Genomic DNA, 26,011 nt, shown 5'->3' on the forward strand with positions numbered 1-26,011 from the left:
TAATGTCTAAGTCTGGGAAGAAGCATAAAATAATACTTAGTTGTGTCTAATGAAGAATGTATTATGTAGCAAAATCTGAGAAACTCATTAAGTTTACTAACCTATTTAAGAAAACTATCAAGTTGAGTATTTCTGCAGATGCTGCCATACAAAGAAAAAAAATTAACAATATACTAAAAAGAATTGATATAGGTATGTGTACATCTAGGTACACAATATTCACAATAGTGAAAAGGTAGAAGCAACACAAGTATCTATTAATGGATGAGTGGATAAACAAAATGTGGCATAGGCATACAACAGAATATTATTCAGCCTTAGAAAGTAAGGAAATTCTGTTGTATGCCACAACCTGGATGAACCTTGAAGACATTCTGCTAAATGAAATAAGTCAGTCACAAAAAGGCTAATACTGTATAACTCCACTTAGATATCTACAGTAGTCAAATTCGGAGAGACAGAAAGTAGAATGATGGTTTCAGGAACTGGGGGGGAGGGAGAAATGGGGATTTTTTTGTTTAATTGGTACAGATTTTCAGTTTTTCAAGATGAAAAGTGTTCTGGAGATTGGTTATACAACAATGTGAATGTACTTAACATTATTGAGTTGTACATTTAAAATGGTTAATTGAGATGGCAAAATTTTGTTACGTGTATTTTACCTCAATTTAGATATTTTAAAAATACACACATGGATGTTTAAAAAAAAAAAAAAGCATATACCCATAAAAAGGGGTGAAAAAACAGAGATAAAAAAGGTGAAAAAGATAATAAATTGTTTCAAAATCTTGAAAGAAAGAAAGAAAGAAAGAAAGAAAGGCCAATCAAATGTAACATCACATTGTAGCAGACAATGGTAAAATTCCATAGGGCAGGGAAGCACCTTTGGAAATAGCCGAGTAAGAACCTCTCAAAACCTGCTCCTCCATAAAAGCATAAAAGCTTTCCTACCAAAAATTGTCAAAAATCAACTTTTTCAAAATTATGGAAATTAACAAAAGGCTTACAAAATTACAATGATAATTTAGTCATGAGAAATGGCTGAATCTCAGTAAGAATACTGAGTTTTGTGGGATTTTAATTTACCCTGTTTCCATCACTCTATCCCTAGCATCACAGTACCCTTGAAAACCAGCATCCTTGCAGCCACAATGACTGAGAAAACCAGCATTCTAAAGGTCCCTGAGAAGGCAAAATGGGTTTGGAGTTCCCTCAAAAAAGGCCCTCTCCCAGAGAACCGTCATTATTTGAACTGGCAGTTATCTGGAAAAGCCCCATTCTCAGGGCTTGTGTTTATCGGACCTAACTCAGAGATCACTCAATGGGAAAAACTCTAGCCCCTCAGCATTTGTTGAAAACAATTTTTTAACAATGAAAATGCCTAGGGCAGTAATACCAGCGGGGGGCGGGGAGGAATTTGGGTAATGAAGTGTCCATACAAGGATTTGAAAAGCTCTGACATATTCCTTGGGCTCTAGAAGGCCAGATGCATATGCAGCACTATGCACATGCACAATAAATACGTGAGACGACCCTAATCTTTCACTTCTGGCTGACATTGAGCCTCTGTGCCTGCAGCATTGAAGGCTATGGCTGAGTTGTCAATGGCATGGTTGATGGTCGAAGGTGTGCCCCAAAATGCACCCGGAGCTTCTCTGCACAGACTTAAAGACTTATTCATTCCAGGCATTTAAAGAAATTTCTGTCAAATCATTAGCTGACCACTAAGGTAACCAAGCAGAGGCTTCAGTAGCCACATGTGACAACAAAAATGAAGACTTTACAGAATTTATTTAGAAAAGTCTGTAAACAAACAAATAACAACAGAGAGCAAAAACACCAAACCCTGGGGAGAGAAGGAAATCTCATTTTTAGAGTTGCCATGAAATATCTGAAATGTCTCCTTTCCAACAAAAACTTGCAATACACACACAAATAAATAGGGAAGTATGGTCCATACATAGGAAATAAAGTAGTAAATCAAAACATGTCCCCGAAAAAGCCAGATGGGGGATACTAGACAAAGCTTATTTAAATATGCTATTATAAATATGTTCAAATTATTAAAGGAAACCATGTCTAAAGAACTAAAGGAGAATATAAAAACAATATTTCACCAGAGAATATCAATATAGAGACAGAAATTATTTTTAAAAACACAGATTAAAAATTCTGGTGTTGAGGGGCACCTGGCTGGCTCAGTTGGTGGAGCATGTGACTCTTGATCTCAGGGTCATGAGTTTGAGCCCCACACTGGGTGTAGAGATTACTTAAATAAATATGTAAATCTTAAAAAAAAATTCTGGTGTTGAAATATACAATACCTGAAATGGAAAATTCACTAGAGGTGTGTTCAATACCAAATCTGAATAGGCAGAAGAAAGAATCAGTGAACTTGAAGATATGTCTATTGAGATTATCCATTCTTAGGAACAAAAAAAAGAATGAAGAGGGCGCCTGGGTGGCTCAGTTGGTTAAGCGACTGCCTTCATCTCAGGTCATGATCCTGGAGTCCTGGGATCGAGTCCCGCATCGGGCTCCCTGCTCAGCGGGGAGTCTGCTTCTCCCTCTCCTGCTCCCCCCTCTTGTGCTCTTTCTCTCTCTCACTCTCTCTCTCAAATAAATAAATAAAATCTTTAAAAAAAATAAAAAATAAATAAAAGTAAAAAAAAAAAAAAGAATGAAGAAAAATTAAGAGAGCTTCAGAGACCTATAGAACAACAAATATTTTATCAATACATGCATACAGGGAGTCCCAGAAGAAAAGAAAAGGGACAGAAAGAATAATGAGATAATGACCAAAAACATTTGATGAAAACATTAATCTATACATCCAAGAAGCTCAACAAACTCAAGGTAGGATAAACTGAAAAGAATTCCCACCAAGACACATCAGAGTCAAAATGTCAAAAGACAGACAGAAATTTAAACACAGCAAGAAAGTCTCATCACATAAAAGGGATTCTCAACATTAACGGTCGATTTCACATCAGGCACTATGAAGGCCAGAGGGAAGTGGAACAACATATTGAAAGCAGTCAAATAAAAAGGTAAAACAAGGCTCCTACATCCAACAAAATTATCCTTCAAAAATGAAGGAGAAATTAAGACATTCCCATTTAAGCAAAAGTTGAGAGAATCTGTCACTACCAAATCTGTCCTTCAAGAAATACTAAAGTTAGTCCTTGAGGCTGAAATGAAAAACACCAAACATTAACTCTAAGACATAGGAGAATAGGTAAAGCTAACTACACAGTTAAATATAAAAGACAGTATAAATGCATTTTTTATAACCGTCTCTATTATCTGATTTAAAAACAACTGCACAGGCAATAATTATAAAAGTGCAGTGATAGGCTTACAATACATAAAGCAAGGAATGGAGCTATAGTGAAATAAAGTTTTTGTATACTTTTGAAATTCATCTTAACTAGATCATTTTAAATTTAAAAGTTTACTGTAATACCCACAGCAAACACTAAGAATATAACTCAAAAAATATAACAATATTATCAAGAATGATAAAGACTTATGAAAATCCTCTTCTGCAGAAAAGCAACATGGGAATTAAAATGGCACTCTAGGAAACAGATATTTAAGACAAGGCAAGGCAGTAATGGAAGAACGGAAGCATAAAGAAGACCTGAGGCATACAGAAAACAAACAGCAAAAAGTTAGACATTTTCCACCTTATTATCAGTAATTAACATTATGAAATAAACATTCCAGTCACTCCAGCTAAACACTAATCGAAAGGCAGAGATTGGCATAATATATTTTTTAACTGATCCAACTATTTGCTGTCTAAAAGAGATACTTTAGATTCAGAAATACAAATAAGATGAAAGTAAAAGGATGGAAAAAGATATGCTATGCAAAGAGCAACTAAAAAAAGAGTTGGATTGGCAATACTAATATCAGACAAAATAGACTTTAAGACAAAAATTGTTACTAGAGATTAAGAAGTACATTTTGTAATGATAAAAGAGTCAATTCAAAAGGAAGACATAATAATTATAAACATATATGTTCCCAAGAACAGGGCTGCAAAACACGTAAGTATAAACTGACAGAGTTGAAGAGAGAAAGACAATTCAACAGAAGTTGGAGATAGCAAGACTCTATTTTTCATAGCTTATATAACAATTAGAAGATACATACATACAAGGATAGGTATGACAGCAAAAGCACAAGGATGAAAAAAATAACTGGACTTCATTAATATTAGAAATGATTGTGCTTCAAATGACACTATCAAGAAAGTAAAAAGATAATCCACAAAATAAGAAAAATATTTTCAAGTCATAGCTCACAAAGGTCTAGGATCCAGAATATAAAAAGAATTCATACAACAAAAAAGTTTAAAAATCAGCAATGAATTTGAATAGACATGTCTCCAAAGAATGGAATTGGTTGCCCAACTTTGTAAATATACTAAAACTCACTGAATTCTACACTTACAATGATGAATTTCATGGTATGTAGATTATATTTGAAGAAGGCTATCTTTTTTTTTTTTAAATCAGTGAGGAAAATGGATACCAACAGAATGACTTTCCAAGATAAAAAATAAATTATAGTTTGTCTTATAATTATTTCAAGTCAACAAACATTCACTAACCCAGACTGTGCTAAATGCTGGGATGTGAAGATAAATAATAAATAGTCGTGACCCTTGAGGAACTTAGTTTTTAACAAAAAACATAATAATAAATCTTTGGAAAGAATTTTGATTCCTTCCCCTAGTTTTCACTTTCAAAATGTATAAAATGCTAATTTTACCATGACAAACTTTAATTGGATATCCAATTCCAGCAAACTTGAAATATTAGCAGACACCCAAATCAACAACCAGATGCTAAAGAAAAATTAACTCAAATTCTATCTCTAGTTGCACTTCTCTCCCAGCACAAGAAGGTCCGAGTTGTGGTCCCGCCTCCCAGCCCTGACTGCCATGTTATAGTGTACAATCCCAGCTTGAGTGTGCCAAGGAATTTGCATGTCTCCATTTCCTCAACCTTGTCCCAAACCCCTTTCAGATTTTACAGGACCTAAATTTTATTCCTTTAGGGCCCCAACTCCTTCTTTCAAATACCATTAGTTACTAAGGTTCTCCAGATATATATTTGGTCAAGTCATCAACACAAATGCAGCTCCCTTCTTTTATTTCTTTTACTTACTAAAGATCCAAAATGGTCCCTACTAAGACCAAAACACCACTACCTGTGTTTGGTGCCCTGCACTCCAAGAGCCTGCATTGATGCTATCTCTCATATGTTCTGTTGCTCCAGAACAAGAGTTGTAAAACAGATGCAGACAACATATAAATTTTGTTTGGCCTGTGCTGTTCTAAAAACATTTTAATTACCACTCAAGAGATGTTTTACATACAAACTTACATTTTTAGCTTCATTTGGAAAATGTGAAGATTTGGTCATGTTGGACCCAAATTTCCATGTGACAACAACTAAGTGAGCTGAGTGGCATCCCTTCTTTCCCCTTGGACGAAGAATGCCCTCCATGGTCCTCACCACTCCACAAGGTTTCCATGCACAGCACATCCCGCTGGTTTTATCTGTGACCTGTTGGCTCTGGAGGCATTAAAGTTTAAGATGAATCCAAGCCCAGAGCGTCAGAAGTTGTTTCTGAGAATAAAGGTAAGACATCTTCCTTTATTTTCAGTTTTAGGTTGCATGGCCATGTTTTTCTGCCTTTCCCAAGCTCTCCTAGTTTCTCACTCCACCAACTGCTTCAAATTCCTGTCATCATTATCATGTCTGGCACGTAAGTATCACCCACTTAAATTACTCCAAGACACTCCTACAGAGGCATCTTCTGGCCTGGAAGCTCCGATGCAGGATAATTTCAGGCCACCCTGCAGAAAGCACTGAGGATCTCATCCATAGACTGAGGAAATCTTCATTTCCAGACTTACTTCTCTTTGACAATAAATGCTCCTCCTAAATTTCTGAATTCTGGTAAGTTAAAGCAATGCTTCTCAAACTTTACTGTGCATAATACTACACAGCTGGGGATCTTGTTAAAATGCAGATTCTGGTTCAGTAGGTCTGGTGCAGGACCTGAGATTCTGCATTTCTAACAAGTCCAGGTGATGCTGATGCTGCTGGTCTGTGGATTACACTTTGAACAGCAAGGAGTTAGAAGATGTATAAAGGAAGAAGGAGGTTTCTGAGATTAGAATTATCTGAATGACTTAGACCCCCAAGACTTGACTTTCTGCCATTTTAACACTACAAAATCTTAATTATTTAGTATCTGTGCCAACTTAATATCTGATTTATATATATAACAGCCTTTAATGGTCTGTGAGAAACAGGTGGTTCTTTCCACCATTAGGCATCGATGATTGTATATTCACTCCATGATCGATGCTGAGCATTATACAGAGGGGTCAGCCAAGTTTCCATATATTTAGAGTGCTTAAAACCTAGCTGGCAAAAAGGCTAATAGGAAACAAAACAACTAGTATAACATCTAAAGCAAAAGATGAGAGGTGCCTGAGTGGCTCAGTTGGTTGAGCATCTGACTCTTGATTTCAGGGTCATGAGTTCAAGCCCCACATTGGGCTCCATGCTGGGGGCGGAGCCTACTTGAAATAAATAAAAAATAAATAACTGTTTAAAAATAATAATAAATAAAGCAAAGATTATGAAGATATTGACTGCTATAAAATAGTGGTTCCTAAGAGGGTGGCATATTAGCATCTGGAGGGGAAGATGACAAACCAAACACTTCCCTCTATCCCCCCCAGATTATGATACTGATTCTGCCCACTCTTATTGTCCATCACTGACAAAGGAAGCTATCTATACTTCTAGGAATGCCATAGTCTTCGGAAGGGTAACACAGGGAAACTACTGTTTTCAGATTGTACACAGAAACACAATGGAGATACGGGGCCTGGAAGGGTAAGTGGAATTGGTGGGCATTCCAGGTGGGACATGCTTCCTGTGGTAAAAGTACTGAGGGAAAGATGAGTCTGGGGTATTTATGGGATGGAAAGAAGACCTGCCTAATAAGAGTAAACCAGAGTGCTCCCCTCACCACCACCCCATTCTGAGTAAAGGAAGCACAGAAAGGATCGCCTAAGAACTTGATGACCACCTGTTAAGAAAACTAAAGAGATATTCCTTCACAGGAAGGCTGAACTAGTTTGTCTCTCAGGTCCTTTCCAATTTTTCCTCAGTTGAAGAAACAAAATTTCAATTTTCCTCTCACACATATTTCTAACCTGAGTAACCTGCCTTGCCTGCTGTTGAACATGGGAAATGACCAAAGAGAATATGACTGTGTAAAAGCCCCTATAAATTTATGAAAACAATAGCCTAAATGGCTGCATCAGGTAAATTTCTCCCGCTGCTCAGCATCCCCAGTTCTTCAAAACTGTTCTCATAGGTCTTACTTTCAACCCATGTCATCAGTTACCTCTGTGACTCTTCTCTGAACCCCGTTCAAATGATCCTCATCCCTCTCACACAGGCAAGCGATGAGGTACACTTCTGGTCTTCCCTGACTACTCCGTCCAAAGGAAGTCTCAGTTACGCTCCATGTTCTATCAATATCCCCCTCTACAAAGCACTGAACACACTTCCAACTATACTTTTTTCATTTTTTTACTTAGGAAATATTTCAAATATGTATTCAGAAGTTCATACAGTTCAGAAGTATAATAGCAGCCCATATACCACCACCCAGATTTAACAAATAGAAACATTTCTGCCACATGTGCTTTGCAATTATATATTTGTTTATCATATCCTTGTTGCCTGTCTCCTTCTAGATTCTCTGTTGGACCTGGGCAGGGCCATGTCTAATTACTAACCTCTTTTATACCTATCACTTAGCATACAGCCTGGCTCATGTACAGCTCTCAGTGTTTGTGCAATGAATAATGCATGAATGGCTTCTGTCCTTGAAGTAAATAATGGTAATCAAGATAGAAAAGTTATTAGACAAAACGCAAAGACTCCTTCTTTATTTAAGTTCAAAAAAAAAGGGAAACCAATCTTTATTGAAAAATGAGGGTTCAAATTTAAATGTGTGCTCTAACTGGACCCTACACATTAGAGTGGGCTAGCTGAGCAAGAAGCAGAGGCCCTCCCTTAGAGGCCCTCATCCCTCCTGCCCTGGGTAGCCCATGTACCTGCCTGATGACATGGAGATACAGGAAATGAGCTCACGAAGTCTCTTCTAGTTTAAAGATGCCAACTTAAAGATGGAAAGAACAAAGGAAAAGAGGTAAGACGGGAGGGAAGATGAGAGGGAACGAGGGAGGAAGGCCTATGCACAGAGAATCCAAGACCACTGGAGATCCTTTATTTTTCTAGGTTAGGTCAGGGGCAATATAGATCATGTCCTGAAAACTTCTGAGTATCAAGTCTATTTGTCTGGAATGAAGCCAAGCCTAAGGCAAAAGTACATAAAAGGTCATGTCCAATTGTTAGCTTTCTCCACCTCCTTCTACCTGTACCCCATGCCACCCAGTATCTTAATCAAAATCCTAAAAGCCTAGGTTCCTCCTGGCGTGGTTCTCTACATGCTCTCAAATACCACAGATACACTTGTACCCTCTCCCCATCAAAATTAGTGGGTCTAAGTTCTATTTCTTTGTGCTCTTATTCTCTCAATGAGTCACGAAGAGGAAATATGGTTATTATTTAAAGGACTGTCCATCACCGAAAATATAACCTCCTTAAAACCCTTTATGGTCAATGTGGATCTCCAACTTTGTCTAATGAAAAAATTTCTTAGTCCTAAGATTGTGGCAGATTGTTCTATATGTTAACAATTCTTCCTTCCCTCCCTGTCCTTGACATCGCTCACTGTGGGCAGAGCATATTACTGAGGTACGCCACTTGCTATGAGAGAAATGGTTTCCCATCAGCATCATGACAAAAACATTTCTCTTATTCCACAGATAAAATATTGTATGTGTGCCTTTCCTCTAAACAGCTAGCCTAGGTCAGCATGGAGAAGCAGACTTATACTCCCTGCCTGTCACTCTGCACGGCACACTCATATACTCAGGGGCTGCAATTTGGCTGTACGCAGTTTTTGCTCTTTCTTTTAGTATTTCCTCAAGATCAGAAGGCACTACATCTGCTCTGTGAATGGAGTAGCATGCAGACTGGCTTCTAGATACAACTCCTTTTCTTTACAAAGCTCTCACCTTCTTCTATGAACATGAAAACGAGTGCTCCAGAAGTCCTGCCCCTGGAGCAATGCTTCCAGTCTCATTAATGACAGCCAAAAGAAAAATCTCCTCTCTTTCAGCACAAGTTTTCAGCGATAAATGAACAAAGCATCACCAAGCACTCTTCCCGGAACAAATGCCAAGAGCTGATTCATTCTCTGCATGACCTCAGTGGTTTCATCCAACCATAAAGTGAAATATCTCCTAGTACGTACTTGATAGTAATCACTCTTCCACACGCTACTCCACTTCTATTAGGCAACAAACAGCCAACCGTGTCACTTGACAAAGGAATCCTGTCAATAACTTCTGGTTTCTCTTTGAGGACAATGTTTGTCTTTAGCCATCCGGCCGATTTTGTGAGTGTCTATTCAATAATATGACTCATTCTTACTTTTGCTACATGAGTCCTTTAATGATGCCACTAGAGTGTTCTCGTCTCTTACCTACCTCTAGCAATATAATATGTTAATTTTGTAATGGAAAGCATTATTGTGTGCTTGCCCTGGAAAACTTCAATGTATAACAGAGAAGCCACTGTGCTTTGTTTGAAAATGACACCAAAACATCCATGGCTTCATGCCACTATTGGACAGTTTCATAACAGGCAACGACAGGGAATGAGGAGCGAATGGATGGCAAACCCAAGAAAAAAAACAGTTTTAAGCAAGTCATCATCATACTTCCATTTGCACTTTTCAGTTCCAGTTACTGTTTTGAACTCCTCACTCTCACGGATTCCCTTGTTTTTATACATACAGATTTCACATTTTATATTCGCAGTGGGATTGAGTTCTCTAAGTATATTTAGGACATTTTCACACTTCGCAGAACCACTTTTGAACCACTGATCTGTTTTTGCAAAATGGGGATACAATTTAAGAGTAGCGACAACCAAATATATGCTATTTTGACAAACAAGAAGCAAATGACACAAAAAGTTTATTAACCAAGATGAAGTGCACTATTTATGAGATGTACGCTATATTGACCTGGGCAGGCTTCAGAGCACAAAGACAACTTTTTAAATATTATAATGAGTTTTAAGAACATAATGGGATTTCACCTGAAATTGTAATCACTCTTGTATCTTAAGGTCCTACATGCTCTGCCACTCCTATACCACTTTTCTGATTTCATTTCCAGCTCCCCCCAGCCGCCCCACCCCATCCGTGCTGGTCTTCTTGCTATATCTTGATCACATACTTCAGGCTTTCACACGGGCTCTTCCCTGCGCCCAGAACATTCCCCCTCAGGTATGTGCATGGGTAACTTCTCTCACCTCCTTCAAAGTCTTGGCTTAAGGTTAAGGTCTTTTTCTCCATGAAGGCTACTCAACTACCTTGATCCTGTTCTACCGTCCCTTTGTTCCAAAGTATGTACTTCCTCTTAGCATGCTATATAACTTACTTACTCATTTTTTTTACTCTCTTATCTGTCCCCCATCCACCCCTCCACCCCAAAATAATGAAAACTTCACAAGGGTAGGGATCTTTTGTTTTATGCATTGGTACACACTCAGCATCTAGATCAGATACTGACTTGTGAAAGGTGCCCAATAGTAGCTGAATGAATGAATGAATGAAATTTTTTCATTGCTTTTCCTTTCTAACCACCAAACTGTCTGCAGATCTTTGAGAACTAAACAGAAAACGAGCACCATCACAGGTTTTTAAACAAGAATTATACTAACAGATTAGTTAGTATTCGAATTACACAGGGTCAGGAAATGACTTAAAGTTTAGAGAGGCTGGATGCAGAGAGTTTAGTTTTAAAGTCAGTCCATGAAAGAGGTTATGAGGGCCACAATTTTCCAAATAACTAAGCATTCTTTAGTGGTTTATTTCAATCCCACAGGACACATATCTATAGATATATGATCAGTGTTCATGTAAACGTATACACATACACATATACGCATGCACACACATAAACAAATATGCTGAGCAAATTTAGAAGAAGCTAAAGACATTTTTTCCATCATATGGGTATTCTTCATATAAAAGCTAATGACTCGGGTCCTACTTAAGATGACCATACATCATTGTTTTCCTGGGACAGTCCCAGCTTATACCTGTTGATCCAGTGCCCCTTCCGGTTATTATTCCCTCTTACTCTCAAATGTGTCCTTGTCTGGACAGAAGAATTACATGTCACCCTACTTATAAAGGAGATACAGAAATTCCTTCCTATTCAGGCATGCTGACCTCAGTTTTGAGGCTCTTAGTGGAATGGGTATGGAAAAGGTGACAACCATAATTAACTATAACACCTATTGGCAAGCACTGCAAGTGAACTATTTCAAACAGGCAATTCTTCAGCAAAATCATACAGCAACTGCTGCAGAAGTAGATGCCACAAGCTCCAAATATCTAGCTTTGGAACCCAAACCCCTACCAGGTCGCCTGCACAATCTCAAACCCCTATGAGAATTTTCGCACGGTGAACAGGCACACCAAGTTCTTCTCTGTAAGCCCTCCATATGAAAAGCTGAGACCCAAACCCAAGACTGGAGTCAGAAGAGAAGATCGAAAACAAAGGTTCTTCTATTATCCTGTGGCCCAGAGAGCTTGGAAACTAGAAGAATGTTGAGTCACGTCTTCACAACAACACTTGTGTTCTGAACTCTCAGTAAATATCCCAAAACTGGACCAAACACTAAATCTTGAAATTTGCATTCACTTTTGCAAGAGCCATGCATCTGCCAGGTCTGCAAACAGGTTTTGTCAAAGCTCTTCTCCCAAGTCCCAGGAGTTATTCCAATTCCTGTCAGCCCGCAGTAAATGGGCAAGTGTAACTCTTCTCATTCTTGAAGACAATAATAACATAAGCTTAGAGCCATAGTACACACTTAACAACTTAAGGATAAAAATATTCATTTCCTATATGTGTAAACAAATGGCAAGCAATGACCTCATTCTTCGATCTTCTATCTTCCTATTTCTTTTTTCTGTATGTATTTTCTGGTTTAATTTTTTTTAACCTTTCTTATCTTTACATATAACAAATAAAAGACTAAATAAAGCAAGACTCAAAATCTGAGGACAGGAGGGCGTAGTAAAGAAAAGTCAAGGTTCCTTAACATCTAGGATGACTGTATAATTTATCAGCCAAACCACGGCACTTCTAAACGTGAAAAGGGATGCTTTTGATAACTAACATAGGTCAGTAGGAATAAGCTGGGACCATTGTAGACAAACTAGGAGTTCTGGTCACTCTCCTAATTCCTGATTCATATTCCCATACAAAAGACATCCTGTGTGTAAAGAAGTAACCTCTGCCTGTGTTGGATCCACCGAACTTCAAATATAGCCCTCTCTCTTTCAGGCCAGGCCTGACTTCGGACAATGAAACTAGAAATGTTTTCACGCCATGCTGCCATTCCCTATCCAACACACCATGCAAAACTGGTTCCATTTTTACCCAAGAAAACAAGCCACACACGAGAATGTGGATCCAGGCCAGGCCCATAGCAAGCCCCAGACCTGGAGCCTCGGGTTTCTCTTAAAGCAACACTTCACAAGAGAGACAGCAACCTGGGGAGAGGGTACACAGATCCAACCACAGATTTAACAAGTATTTTGAATGTTAGATCTTTCGATGCTAGGGCACCCACTGAAACTGGACACAGCCCAAAAGCCACCTCTCCTGCAAAATGCATTCACCCAAAAGGTTATACCATCTATCCTCAATTACAGGTAACAACTTTAGTTTCTTTGTCTTTTGCTGAGATCAGGTGTGAGAAGGGCTTTGAAAAGAATAAGAAACCATGTTTTTCTCTCAAGATCACATTGCTCAAGTTAAACAGAGCTAATGCTTACTTTTATTCCATACTTCTTATTCAGAGGGGTCAAACATCACTCATGTTCTTCATCAAATCTCGTCCTGTGGCTGGTGAATATTAATTTACTGGGATATCTTCCCTCACAATCACTGAGGGAAGACCAGTTTTGCAATCTACAGCACACAAAGAACCTATAATGGTGGTTGCAGCAGAAAAGCTCCAGCTGGCTTATCTCAAATGTTCAGAATGACTTTGATTCTTCACGGACTCCACAGTCATTCATAAAGATTCACTGCCAAAGGCTGCTCAATGTTGTGACAGAGGCAATGGTAAAGCCAATGTCTTAGGCTAAGTAATTACAGAAGCTGATTCTATCCATAGCTGAGGGTCTGAGGGCAAGTGCTAGAAGTTAGGGAATCACCTGTCTTAGAGATGGTGGAAGAATTCATGCAGATTGGACCAAAGTCCTTCCAGCTAGGAGACACTATGAGTCCAAGGGGTCATTTGTTGAAATGAACAAGACCTAAGAAAGTTATGACTCTTTTCTCCCCATAAGTGGTAGAATAATCTTAAATTCGAAGACATTTTTGCTAAGAAAACTGTTTAAACTGCTTCACATGATTACAAATAAGACCAAAATGTGCCAAACAAATAATCAAAACAAATAGCTTAATGATGACTTTTTAAATGTTCAAAGAAAGAAGAAATTAACTGGTTTAGGAGATCGGATGATAAGGTTATGTCTCCTTTGGGAGATCAAAATGATGTCTTCCCCACCCCCCACCCCACCCTACCCCTCTTCCAAACAGTGAAGTGGATAGTTTCTGAAAGATACAATGACCCTTTATGCCTGGCTTCTCTTGTCTGCTAGGGATGCCATCTGTCTCCCACACTATATAAACAATCCCTGCAGGAATCTTCTGATGACCAAACAGATTAGCAAACTCCAGATTTTCACACCATTAATAATATCCCCATCCAGATTAGGCCTCTTGCTTTAATAATGCCAACGATAAGCCTAATAACTGATCCTTCTCTGTTTATAGGGACTGTGAGTGTCATTTTAAAGATAACCTCTCAGAACATACAGAGCCATCTGTTGGGAGGAGGGGGGTGGGGGAAGCTCTCTCTAGGCAACGAAGAAATGAACCCTTGAGGGAACAGAAGAAATAATAAAACGAAAATCATACTTGTAAGACAAACGCATACATGAAATTTCACCAGGTCTAACAGAGGACGCTACTAATCACATTAAAATCTTTTTCTTCTAAAAGCCAAAGTACAGAAAAGTGTTCAAGAAAAGACAAGTTTCACACTTTCACAAAGGTGAGCATACACGAGAATTCAGAGTTTGCTTGACTCTGGGGCAGCGACAGCAGAAACAGACCAGGAAGGCGTATAGCCTCCCAGGAAGTTTGCCTACCGTCCACCTCTAACTATGATGATCGCCGATGCTTGCCTTCTGGAACTTTAATATCGATCCCTTGTAACTCTGTGAGCTCTCTGTCTTGTCTCCAAAGACTTCCAACTCTAAAAGAAAGAAACGTGCCTGTAAAGATGTTCCTAAAGTTGATAATTATCAAGGAAAAACACTTGAGCACTGCAAAGGGAGGAAAAGACAGGCATGCAAGAGCCAACCTCTGCAGTCGCACGTCCTCGGAAACGTCTACGTCTAAATCTGCAGCCCCAGTCTCCTCCAGGCCCCAAGCCCCAGCAGAGGATGTTCACTATACATTCCTAGCCAAAGAGAAATGAAGCCCCCTCTCCCTAAAGTGACGCTCAAATGGACCCAAAAGTCTCAGCTCCCTGGGGTAATCAAACCGCGAAACACGTCCCGGTGCCTCTCACCCGCATTTCAGGGCAGGGGAAGCCGAAATGTCAAATGAATGACCGCGCCGGAGCGCGAGCAAGGAAAACAAAGCCACCTCCCGCCGTCCGGTACCTGCGGCGCGAGGGCCGGGCCCTGGCCACGCACTCACCTGGGGCTCGGCGCCGCCGCCGTCGCGAGCTGCGGGGGGGAACGGGGCCGCGGGGCGGAAGGGCGCCCCCGCAGTCGACCCGACCCGGGGCCCCGGCGCCCTCCGGCCGGTCCGCGCGCGCCGCGGGGAAAGCAGGCGGCCGGGGGCGCCGCCGCGCGTCGCAGGCAGCTCCCGGCTGCGGCGGCCGCTGCCGAGGGCGGCAAGGGACCCTGCGCTGCCGCCCCCGGCCCCGCGACCTGAGGCGGCGACGGGAGAGACGCGGCGCAGGGGCAGAGCGCGCTCGGCGCGCCCCTTAGCGGCTCTTCCCGCCGCCCTCCGCAGCGGGCTGGGTCTCCGCGTGCCTTTGTGCTGGCATCTTCCTTCGTTCCCAGCGACACTCGGAGCTCCTCCGGCGGCTCCGCGCAGCCGCCCACCCCCGGGTTACGCCGCGCCCCCCGCGCGACCCGCCGATTGTGTCGAGTCAGCACCAGCCGCGGCGGGGACGCGCGAAGCCGTGTCTCCAGCCCGCGCTCGAGAGGGCGCCGGGGGTCCGGGCGCCGCGAGGAGGTTTACGGCCGAGCTCGGCGGCCCCGGCGGGGCGCGGCGCGTCCCCGAGTGACTCCGCGGCGTTCGGCTCCCTGGCGCTCGCTCTGCTGGTGTCGCCCGCGAGCAGCGCGCCGGCCCGCCGGCGTCTCCCCTTTCGCCGCTCCCCGCCGCGTCGCCGGCCTCCCTCCCGCCGCCACCTTCCTCCTGCCCGGCTGGCCCGGGCGCCCGCCCCAACCAGCCCCCGCGCCCCGGCCCTGGGAGGGCGCAGGGCCGGCCAGCTCACCTCTGGCGGCGCCGGCGCCCCTCCCTCTAGACGCCTGAGCGGCATCTGCCCGCACCTCCCTGCGGGGCACTTGGCTGGGGGTTTCCTGCACGTCGGGGACTGGGGAAGGGAGGCGGGGGGCCGGGGGAAGGACGGGAGGGACAGCCAGACCTTGGCCAGCTGGACCTCTTGAGGAAGGTGCGGGAGAGCGGGGCGGGTGCTGCTGGGCGGAGGACGAATCCCGAGGCTGCGGAGGATCCCGAGCTGCTCTCCTGCGACGCCGAAGGACATGAGGGTTCTGAGCGGCGCCGTGGAGGAAGGAGGAGACCCTCTGAGGTCATGCAAGCAGGACTCTTCCTAAATCCTACCGAAAAACTGAATGGAGGAGGGTCATGCCTCGGTTTCCCCAGCTGCAAGGGCAAGACGGTAATACTCGTCACCTATACGGGGTGTGGTCACAATTAAAAATGGATTATTGGAAGCGCTCCGAGCTACTTTGCCTAAAGAGGGCACTAAATTAAAAATTACTGTATTAATACTTTAAGCTTTCTATTTACTTCTTCTGTAGCATCTTCATTGACTCAGTCCCACTTAGGGGAAAGACTGAAAAAGCAGAAATGTAAGGCTATTGCCCACTATGCATGGTATCTATCCAGATGTGGGGAAAAAGATGTACTTGATTTTACGGTTTAACAACTATAGCCCTGTGGAGGTAACTCCCAAACATTGCCCCCTCCCCCAAATAATGGATATCCATTATTTTGGAATTTTATGTGCTTTCAGTATTATCTATCTCTCCCCCTTCTCTATTAACAGGAATTATATTTTCCTTTGGGAACTACCCCTCCCCCTTGCCCAGGAGTCTTTATGGTTCAGGATCATGACACCTCCCATCCTCACTCCCCAGAACTGACCAGTCAACATATCCAGACCATAGTAATTGGTTCTGGGTTGGGTATGTTGGTCCCGGAACGCCATCTGGGGCTTTTGCTGAATCAGTTCAGAAAAAAGCAGCTCTTTTAACTAGGATAACTAATAAGCCACTAATAACAAGTACCACCACTTGAAGAAAGCCAACTTCAAGGGAAGGAAAGCTGAGGGAGAGAGGATGATGTCTTTTGAGCCTCAGGAGGCAAATTTGTCTGTACCCCTGATGCCAATAAATCCCCTTACTCTTAATTTCCTTAGATCAGTTTCACTTGTGTTCTGTCACCTGTCATAAAAAAAGCCCTGACTCATTATTCCCAGATATCGATCCATTGGCAAGCTATTCCACAGAATTGATGAACCCCCCAGCACATGGCAAAAAAAAAAGTCCTATTTTTGTTCCTACTGGAAGAATCAGGATCCCAAGAGATCCCACATGATATTCTCTTTCTACAACTTGCTCTAGACCCAGCAACCCTACACCTGCAAACCCTTAACTTCCTGTATGGATTAAACACTATGTTATAATCTTGCCTTAAACAAAAAAGCATAAAAATAAATAGCACTAAAATAGATCATTATTGCTGCCCTTACGTTAAAAAAAAAACAAACTGGGTGCCTGGGTGGCTCAGTTGCTTAAGCGACTGCCTTCGGCTCAGGTCATGATCCTCAAGTCCCAGGATCAAGTCTGGCATCGGGCTCCCTGTTCAGCAGGGAGTCTGCTCTCCCTCTGACCCTCCCCCCTCTCATGTGCTCTCTCTCTCTCTCTCTCAAATAAATAAATAAAATTAAAAAAAAAAAAAACTTTTTTTTTCTCTTACCTAAAAAGCAGCCCCATCTATCTTTAAAATTTTCTATATGTCAAGCATAAAACCTGAGGCTAAGGCATCAAATAAGATTAATAGCAAAGTCATCCTAGAATCTCAGATTTCCAAAAGTGTGTAAAGGTTAGGTTCTTTCACGCTGTACTTCCCATCACCCATCACCACCATTACCTAATTTGGGTCTCCGCTTCACAGGATCCAGGGCAGGTTCTCACCTAGCCTTGCCTTGAAAAATTCGCATAAAGAAAACTCATATTTCACACGCTGGTCAATTCTATGTTGAAACTGACCTAACACTAGAAGATGATTCCTAATATTGAGTCATCATACTTTTTCCCCTCACAGGACTCCAAGTACAGAAGACAGACTTGTGGACCACTTGAATTGTGTCTTCCAAGATCTTCATATGGCCCTTAGATGCTTATTATCTGACACTGTCCTGACTCTTCACCATACTAGGTTACCTCCTTACTAAGAACATGCTCAAGTTTGTGGACACTCCCCCTGAAGTGTAATGTCCAAAGCTGAACCCAAAGGCAGATTCCAAGAAACTTAAACTTCAAGCTCCTTCTAACACCACAGGAGGAGTCCAAGAAGTATGTTCACTTGGCTTTATATTTCTGTAAGGCTTTGGAAGTAAAATATTTTAATCTCAAGAGACTGCTGTGTCTTTTCATCTAACTTCCTTTCTGAAACATCAGAGTGGTTGTGGGCATTTTGGGGATCTGGCTAAGGGGAAGTTGAGTTTGTTAAGTGGAATAAATATGTGGGGTCTGTGAGCATTACAGCCCATAGTTAAAGTGACATTTATTCCAGCTGCTTGAAGGCCTGCTATCATCTGGATCACCGGGTGTTGTGACAATAAGGTGGAGGGCCAGACACCTTATCAGCAAATGAATGTGTCTCTCAGGATCCAGCACAGAAGTATACAGGTAATGGGGTAGACAATATTTGAAATACATGGATCCAGAACGAGAATATGGAGGGGCGCCTGGGTGACTCAGTTGGTTAAGTGTCTGCCTTCGGCATAGGTCATGATCCCGGGGTCCTGGGATTGAGCCCCCACATTGGGCTCCCTGCTCAGCGGGGAGGCCTGCTTCTCCCACTCCCTCTGCCTGCCACTCCCCCTGCTTGTGCTTTCTCTCTCTCACTCACTCTCTCTTTCTCTCAAATAAAATAAATTTTTAAAAAAACCTAAAAAAAATTGACATTAAAAAGAATATGGAAAATCCCCCCACATCTTATTATATGGGAAAGAAATTTTTCTATATTCAACAATAATCTTAAACATATTTATGGCTTTTCCAGTAATGACTGGAAAGAAACTCTTCTAAACTATCAATAATAAAAACACATTTCAGTCAACTATGCTAATGGAAGGACTGAGATATCTATTAATGCCGTAGGACAAAATGTGACAGAATCCTTTTTTTTTTTTTTTTTTTTTTTTTTTTAAATTTTATTTATTTATTTGAGACAGAGAGAATGAGAGACAGCATGAGAGGGAGGAGGGTCAGAGGGAGAAGCAGATTCCCTGCCGAGCAGGGAGCCCGATGCGGGACTCGATCCCGGGACTCCAGGATCATGACCTGAGCCGAAGGCAGTCGCTTAACCAACTGAGCCACCCAGGCGCCCCAGAATCCTTTTTACAAGAAGAAGAAAACAGAGAGTATGCAAAGTGTAGGAAAAAGTATTATAAAATATATTAGGCAATTATTTTCAAATCATGGTATTTTTTATATTTGATGATGTCTGATACTTGTGAATGGATTTTAACTTATAATCTGTTGTGATTTTTTAATTCTAAATATTGTCTTGTACTTATACATTGTTTTCTTAAAAAGGCTCCGAACTGTATAATCTTCAGACTCCAAAAAACATGGACCTATCCCCTATTGAACCTGATACTCTAAATGAGGCCTCATCAGTATAGCAGCATTCATGGAGTGGAAGATTCCAACAGAAATGACTAAGTACAATAATGCTTTAAGATGTTCATTTCTGTCATATTTCATCAATCAACCATTATAAGGAAATGAATAGCTAATTACAGCTAGGGAGTTTGGGGAATAACTAAAGGATGCCCATTTGAATGCCAAAATATAACAAATATGTTACAACTTTTCTATAATTTTAAAGAAAGTATACCAGACCTAATTGATTCATTATTTTCATAGTGGCTATGATTTATTTACTATGCTGTCATTCAGTGATGCCCTTAGGTGCTAGGTAGGTATAACATGTTTTTGCCTCTATACCAATAGCCTTAGACTATTACAGTTTTTCTTGTAGTGGTGGTACTTAAAAAATAACTTTCTTCTTAGAACCCCATATTTTTCCTACTTATCACCTTTTCTTTTATTGACAATCTTATCTCATTCTAAGTTCCTGTTTACAGCCTGTCATGGAATCTGTAGACTAGATATATATTCTTATTAGAACTTTGTCTAGAATGGATTGTGGGAGGGAGGAGGGTCAGTGAATAATGTACATGAGCTTTAGTGCATACATTTTGTGGCATCTATTTTGGTCACTTGAAATCCTTTCACATTTTCTTCTAATTTCTTACCCATTACCAATGGTGAAAAACTCTGGATTGTCCCTTACATATATTCCTTATGTAAATATTTAATAACCACTTAATGTGAGCCAGGCATTCTTCTAAATGTTGAGGATACAAAAGTGAGGGGAATAGACAAAAATCCCTGCCTTTGTAAAGCTTATATTCTAATAGGATAGGGAAGGAGAGGTCAAATAATAAGGTCCGGCAAAAAGTGTGAGTGTCCATATATTCCGCTACATTTTCCATTCTATGTTGCATTTAGGATAGCCATATGATCACTGCTGGCAAATAGAATTTAAGCAACAATCATGGGTGTCAGTTCTGGCTCTGGAGATTAAGAATCCAATGTGACTTCTCTCATTCTCTTCACCTTCCCTGAAACCACAGAGCTCATATATTGCAGTGGTATCATCCCAAGATGGAAGGAGCCTGGATCCCTGCACCATCACTTGGAGGAAAGCTGACTAACTGACATAAGACTGTGATGTAATCAAGAAATAAAATGTTACAATAAGTAGATGTGGGGTTATTTGTTACATCAGTCAGGATTAATGATCCTGACTACAATGGAAGTTGGTAACTTAAAATAGGGTATTGCTATAATTAAAACCTAAAATATGTGTCATTTACTCAGGAGTTCAGTAGCAAGCAGCAAGGAAACTAATATTAGAAGCTAGAAAGATGGTTATAATAATATGCCGTGGCAAAACAATAAAATGTTGCTATGATAACTTATAATTTATCTTGTGCCACTAAGTCAACAGCTCTAAGGAAAGTGATTGGAAGAATCAACTAGTCAGTGATGGAAACTATTAGTTGGTACTGAATGGGAAAAGATATCCACAAATTGTATACCAATAAGGGGTTAATACCCAAAATATATGAAGAACTCATACAACTCAATAAAAAAACAAAAATTAACAAATCTGATTTAAAAATAGGCAGAGGACCTGAATAGACATTTCTCCAAAAAAGGCACACTGACGGTAAACAGACGTATGAAAAGATGTTCAACATCACTATTGGGGAAATACAAATCAAAACCACAATGAGATATCACCTCACATCTGCCAGAATGGCTATTATAAAAAAGAAATAACTGTTGATAGGGGTTGTGGAGAAAAGGGAACCCTCAAGCATTGTTGGTGGGAAGGTAAATTGGTGCAGCCACTGTGGAAAACAATATGAAGATTCTTCAAAAAATTAAAAATCGATCTATCATATGATCTAACAATTCCACTTCTGGGTATCTATCCAAAGATAGAAATGAAAACACTGATTCAAAAAGATATACGCACCCCTGTATTCATTGCAACATTATTTATAATAGCTGAGATATGGAAGCAACCTAAGTATCCATCAATGGATGAATGAATAAAAATGATGTACATGCACGCAATGAAATATTACTCAGCCATAAAAAAGAATGAAATCTTGCCATCTGTGACAACATGGATGAACTTTGAGGATATCATGCCAAGTGAAAAAAGTCTGACAGAAAAAGACAAATATCACATGATTTCACTTATATGTGGAATCTAAAACCAAACCAAAACAAACAACACCCAGACTCATAAATACAGAGAACAGATTTGTGGTTGCCAGAGGGTGGGGGGTTGGGGGGTGGAGGTACGCAGAACGGGTGAAGATGATCAAGAAGTACAAGCTTCCAGTTACAAAATAAATAAGTCATGGGCATGTAATGTACAGCATGGGGAATATTGTCAATAATATTGTATTAGCTTTATATGGTGACAGATAATAACTACACTTATGATGATCATTTCACAATGTATATAAATGTTGAATCACTGTGTTATACACCTGAAACTAATATTGTATATCAATTATACCACAATATAAAAAACAAAACTATTGGTAGCATATGGCAAAGTATCACAATAAATAGATGAGATAGGAAATAAGTCACCAGTTTTCAAAAATTTATAAATGAGAGTAGAGAGAGTCTAGACATTTGGGTCTTTGCAGAGGTAAAAAGGCTGACTGCTTTTAGATCCCAAGCAGTAAAAATGGGGTTTGTAAAGACTTTGAGAGACAAAAGCTCAGTAAAACTCAGTCATGGAAAAGATCAAATTTGAGGGTGTGGTCAGAGAGCTTCAGGGTTACCATTCAGTTGAGAGAAGTTTAAAACTTAGGTTTCAAAAAATGCTTTGGGTGTAGTTACTGGCACATGCAACTGATTGGGGGAAAAAAATCACAAATCAGTTTATTTTAGACAAAACTGTATTACCAAAGAAACTATGAGCCCAGACAAAAAAATTACTTGTCCATTCAAGACTTAACATAACTTTCCATGTGCAAGAAGCAGACTTTGAATGCTGTACACCCTTCCCAAGGAGATCCCACATAACATTCCTCCTTTTTTTTTTTTTTAAGATTTTATGTATTCATCTGAGAGGAAGAGAGAGAGAACGAACAGAGGGGAGGGGCAGAGGGAGAAGCAGACTCCCTGCTGAGCAGGGAGCCCTATGTGGGGCTCGATCCCAGGACCCCGGGATCACAACCTGAGCTGAAGGCAGAAGCTTCACCAACTGGGCCACCAGGGCACCCCAACATTCCTCATTTCATACATGGCCAGGCAAGATAATGGGGAAGGAAGAACCTCACAGAGGTGGAAGGGGAAAGGATGAGAGTAGAGAGAAACAATGGACAAAGAAGATCCTCTCTGAGGGTAAAACCAGAATTTAATCATGCACCTTGCCAAACCGCCAGGCCTGGGTTACATCACAATACCTACCCATAGGATTTCAGCATTACTCTACAAAAGACTGCTGTGTATCTTTGCATTCTTTTCTTTTCCAAATGTGGTATTTACTATAGGTGTGCATCATTATGTATTGGACTTCACAGGAGGCAGATATCTTGTCCTATTAGGTCGTAAGTTGTTGCTATACCATAAAGCACCACATCTGGACTATACATCAACCAAGGATCTTGAATTTAGAACTAGAAAAAAATGACAAATTGTTTTCCTTAGGGAGAAAATGAGTGGTTTTTTTTTAAATACAGGAATAGATTAGTTTTCTATTATTGTGTAACCAATTACCACTAATTCAGTAGCTTAACGCATAACACATGATTTCATGGTCTCTGTGGGTGGAAAATGTGGGCACAGCTCAGTTGGGACCTCTGCTCAGGTCTCACAAGATTTCAGTCAAGGCGTCTGCCTACTGTATTCACATCTGAAGCCTTGACTAGGGAAAAAAAAATCCACTCTCTCAGTGTGTTGGCTGAATTCAACTCCTTATCGTTCTAGAACTTAATGGCATCTTGTCTCTTCAAAGCCAGTAGGAGAATCTATCTTTCCAGTCTTCTAAGAAAGTCTTATATAACATAACTTAACCAAGAGAGTAACATTTTATCACTTTTGCCATATTCTATTGGTTAGAAGCGAGTCACAGATCTCACCCACACCCAAGGAAAGGGATTTTATAAGGACATGACTCACTGGGGGACTTAGCTCATTGTCTGTCCTTCTAAAAGTGGAACAACTGGATAATTGGTGAACAGAAGCCAAATATATGGGTTTTTACCACTCACTATGTGCACCTCTATTTCTCCCAAGCTGCTTTATGGTGAAGTGGCCATGTGACTGGTTCTAGCCAGTGAAATGTGAGTACAATGTGGGTCATTTCTAGATTGATGCAACTGCCCTTCGGTTGGTGTCAGGGCAGCCTGTGAGACAATCTCCTTAGTAAACCTTCAATATAAATTGAAGAAGATTCTGGGAAGATAGTGGACTAGGAAGCACCAGGAATCTGTTTCCGCTTAGACAACAATTGCACTCTCAGAATCTGTCTGATGTAACTATTTTAGAACTCTGGGGTCTGTTGAAGGCTTGCAACTTCCAGGGGAATATTTGTATGGTAAACTGTGGCTACTTTTAGTCAATTTCAGCTCTCATTACAGTAGCAGCTTCCCATCCCTCACCCCTGGCCACATGGCAGGCAGTTCTGCGTATGCTCCTAGAGCAACTTGCACACAGCTTTGGGGAGCCAGGATGGACAAAAAGGACCCTGTCCTCCAGATGGCTGGGATCTGTGCTCTGCTCCCTGATGGCTGCTTCTGATCACAGAGGTGCAGAAAAAGGAGCAGGTAACCATTCTTGTTGCACCTATAACCCCCTTGATGCTAAACCCTCCCCCTCTGGCCGAAGTGACTGCCAGTGGATTTAAAGACCTGGCACCCTCTCCCCTCCCTTTAGTTTTCACTTTTTTACCCTTTGGGAGCCAGATATTAAAGATTAAGACATTCAAAAGTTACTGTAGATACAGGGAAAATTTGAAACTGACCATACATTCCCTGAGGAAGGATCAGATTAAGTTTACAAGGCAGGCTGATCCTTAGGGATAGCCTACAACAACTGAAAAAGAATAATAGCAGAAAACAGCAAAACCCTGGGGAAAGGGGAGAAACTGATTTACAGAGTTACCACATTATTAGATAGGACAATGGAAATTATTGAGTTTGAGGAACAGAAAGAAGCAAGATTTAAAACTGTGAACAGAGCCTAAAGAGTCAGAAAAAACCCTCAAGCAGAACATAGGAGTCTTAGAAGTGGGAGAAAGAAAGGGACAGAGAGGGTGTTTGAAGAAATAATGGCTGAAAAATCCCCAAATTTGATGGAAAACATAAATATCCAAGAAGCTCAACAAACTCCAAGCAAGATCAACTCAAAGAGACTCATTATAATCAAAGTATCAAAAGATAAAGACAATCTTGAGAGCATCAAGAGAGAAGCAAATCATCACATACAAGGGATCCTCAGATGAATCTAAGATTATCAGCAGATTTCAATTTCTCATCAGAAACTTCAGAGGCCAGTAGACAGTAGGCTGATATATTCAAAGTGCTAAAAGAAAAAAAAATGTCAACCCAGAATCCTGTCTGGCAAAACTGTCCTTCAAGGGTGAGGAAGAAATTAAGACATTCCCAGATAAACAAAAATTGAGGGAGTCTGTGACCTCTAGACCTGCCCTGCAAGAAATACTCAAAGGACTCCTGCAAGGTGAAATGAAAGGACACTAGACAGTAACTTCGAGCTTTCAGAGAAATAAATATCTCAATAAAGATAAATACATGGGTAATTATATAAGCTGGTATTATTGTACCAATGGTTTGTTACTACACTTTGTTTTCCCCATGATTTAAAAGATTAATGCATTTAAAGAAAAAGACGTTAATGTAAAAGTTAGTATTACTGTAATTTTGGTTTGTAACTCCAAATCTTGTTTTCTATATAATTTAAGAGACCAATGCATTTAAAAGAATTATTAATTTACATTTTGGGGCACACGTGTATAAAGACATAATTCTGTGACTCTATGATTCCACTTACATGAGGTACTTAGAGCAGTCAAAATCATGAAGACAGAAAATTTGGGTAGAAAGGAGAGTGGGAAGTTTTTGTTTAATGGGTATAGAGTTTCAGTTTTACAAATGAAAGAGTTATGGGGATGGGTGGTGGTGATGGTCACACAAAAATGTGCATGTATTTAATACTGCAAAACTGTAGGGGCACCTGGGTGGCTCAGCTGTTAAGCATCTGCCTTTGGCTCAGGTCATAATCCCAGGGTCCTGGGATCAAGCCCCGCATCGGGCTCCCTGCTCGGCAGGAAGCCTGCTTCTCCCTCTACCCCTGCTTTGTTCCCCCTCTCACTGTGTCTCTAATCTTTTTTTTTTTTTTAAGACTTTTTATTTATTTGACAGAGAGAGACACAGTGAGAGAGGGAACATAAGCAGGGGGAGTGGGAGAGGGAGAAGCAGGCTTCCCGCGGAGCAGGGAGCCCGATGCGGGGCTCGATCCCAGGACCCTGAGCCCATGACCTGAGCCGAAAGCAGATGCTTAACCACTGAGCCACCCAGGCGCCCCTGTGTCTCTAATCTTTAAAAAAAAAAAAATACTGCAAAAC

The 26,011-nt window shown here is 40.9% G+C and overlaps 1 protein-coding gene and 1 long non-coding RNA gene across 11 annotated transcripts in view; one reads left to right on the forward strand and one right to left on the reverse strand.

Moving 5' to 3' along the window:
• The window catches only part of HECW2 (HECT, C2 and WW domain containing E3 ubiquitin protein ligase 2), a 363,868-nt gene extending 347,796 nt beyond the window's left edge, over positions 1–16,072 (reverse strand). For 4 of the 10 annotated variants that reach the window (XM_064586847.1, XM_064586848.1, XM_045868313.3 and 1 more), the window contains exons 1-2: positions 14,978–15,147; positions 14,422–14,528 (exon numbers count right to left, since the gene is read on the reverse strand). The gene's annotated coding sequence lies outside the window, so the exon portion shown is untranslated. Of the gene's footprint in view, positions 1–14,421; positions 14,529–14,977; positions 15,148–15,785; positions 15,893–15,935 lie in introns of those variants that run through there. The other 6 variants (XM_064586849.1, XM_064586852.1, XM_064586851.1 and 3 more) reach the window with 6 other exon arrangements.
• LOC135363907 (uncharacterized) lies at positions 16,051–20,593 on the forward strand. Its single transcript, XR_010410256.1, has 4 exons — positions 16,051–16,190; positions 17,861–18,111; positions 18,332–18,447; positions 20,466–20,593. It is a non-coding gene; the product is annotated as an uncharacterized LOC135363907 (long non-coding RNA).
• Positions 20,594–26,011: the final 5,418 nt, after the last annotated feature.

This window comes from Mirounga angustirostris, unplaced genomic scaffold (genome assembly GCF_029215605.1).
Source record: "Mirounga angustirostris isolate CCGP_5_RB_7025 unplaced genomic scaffold, mMirAng1.0.hap1 SCAF_3, whole genome shotgun sequence".
Classification (NCBI taxonomy): Eukaryota; Metazoa; Chordata; class Mammalia; order Carnivora; family Phocidae; genus Mirounga; species Mirounga angustirostris.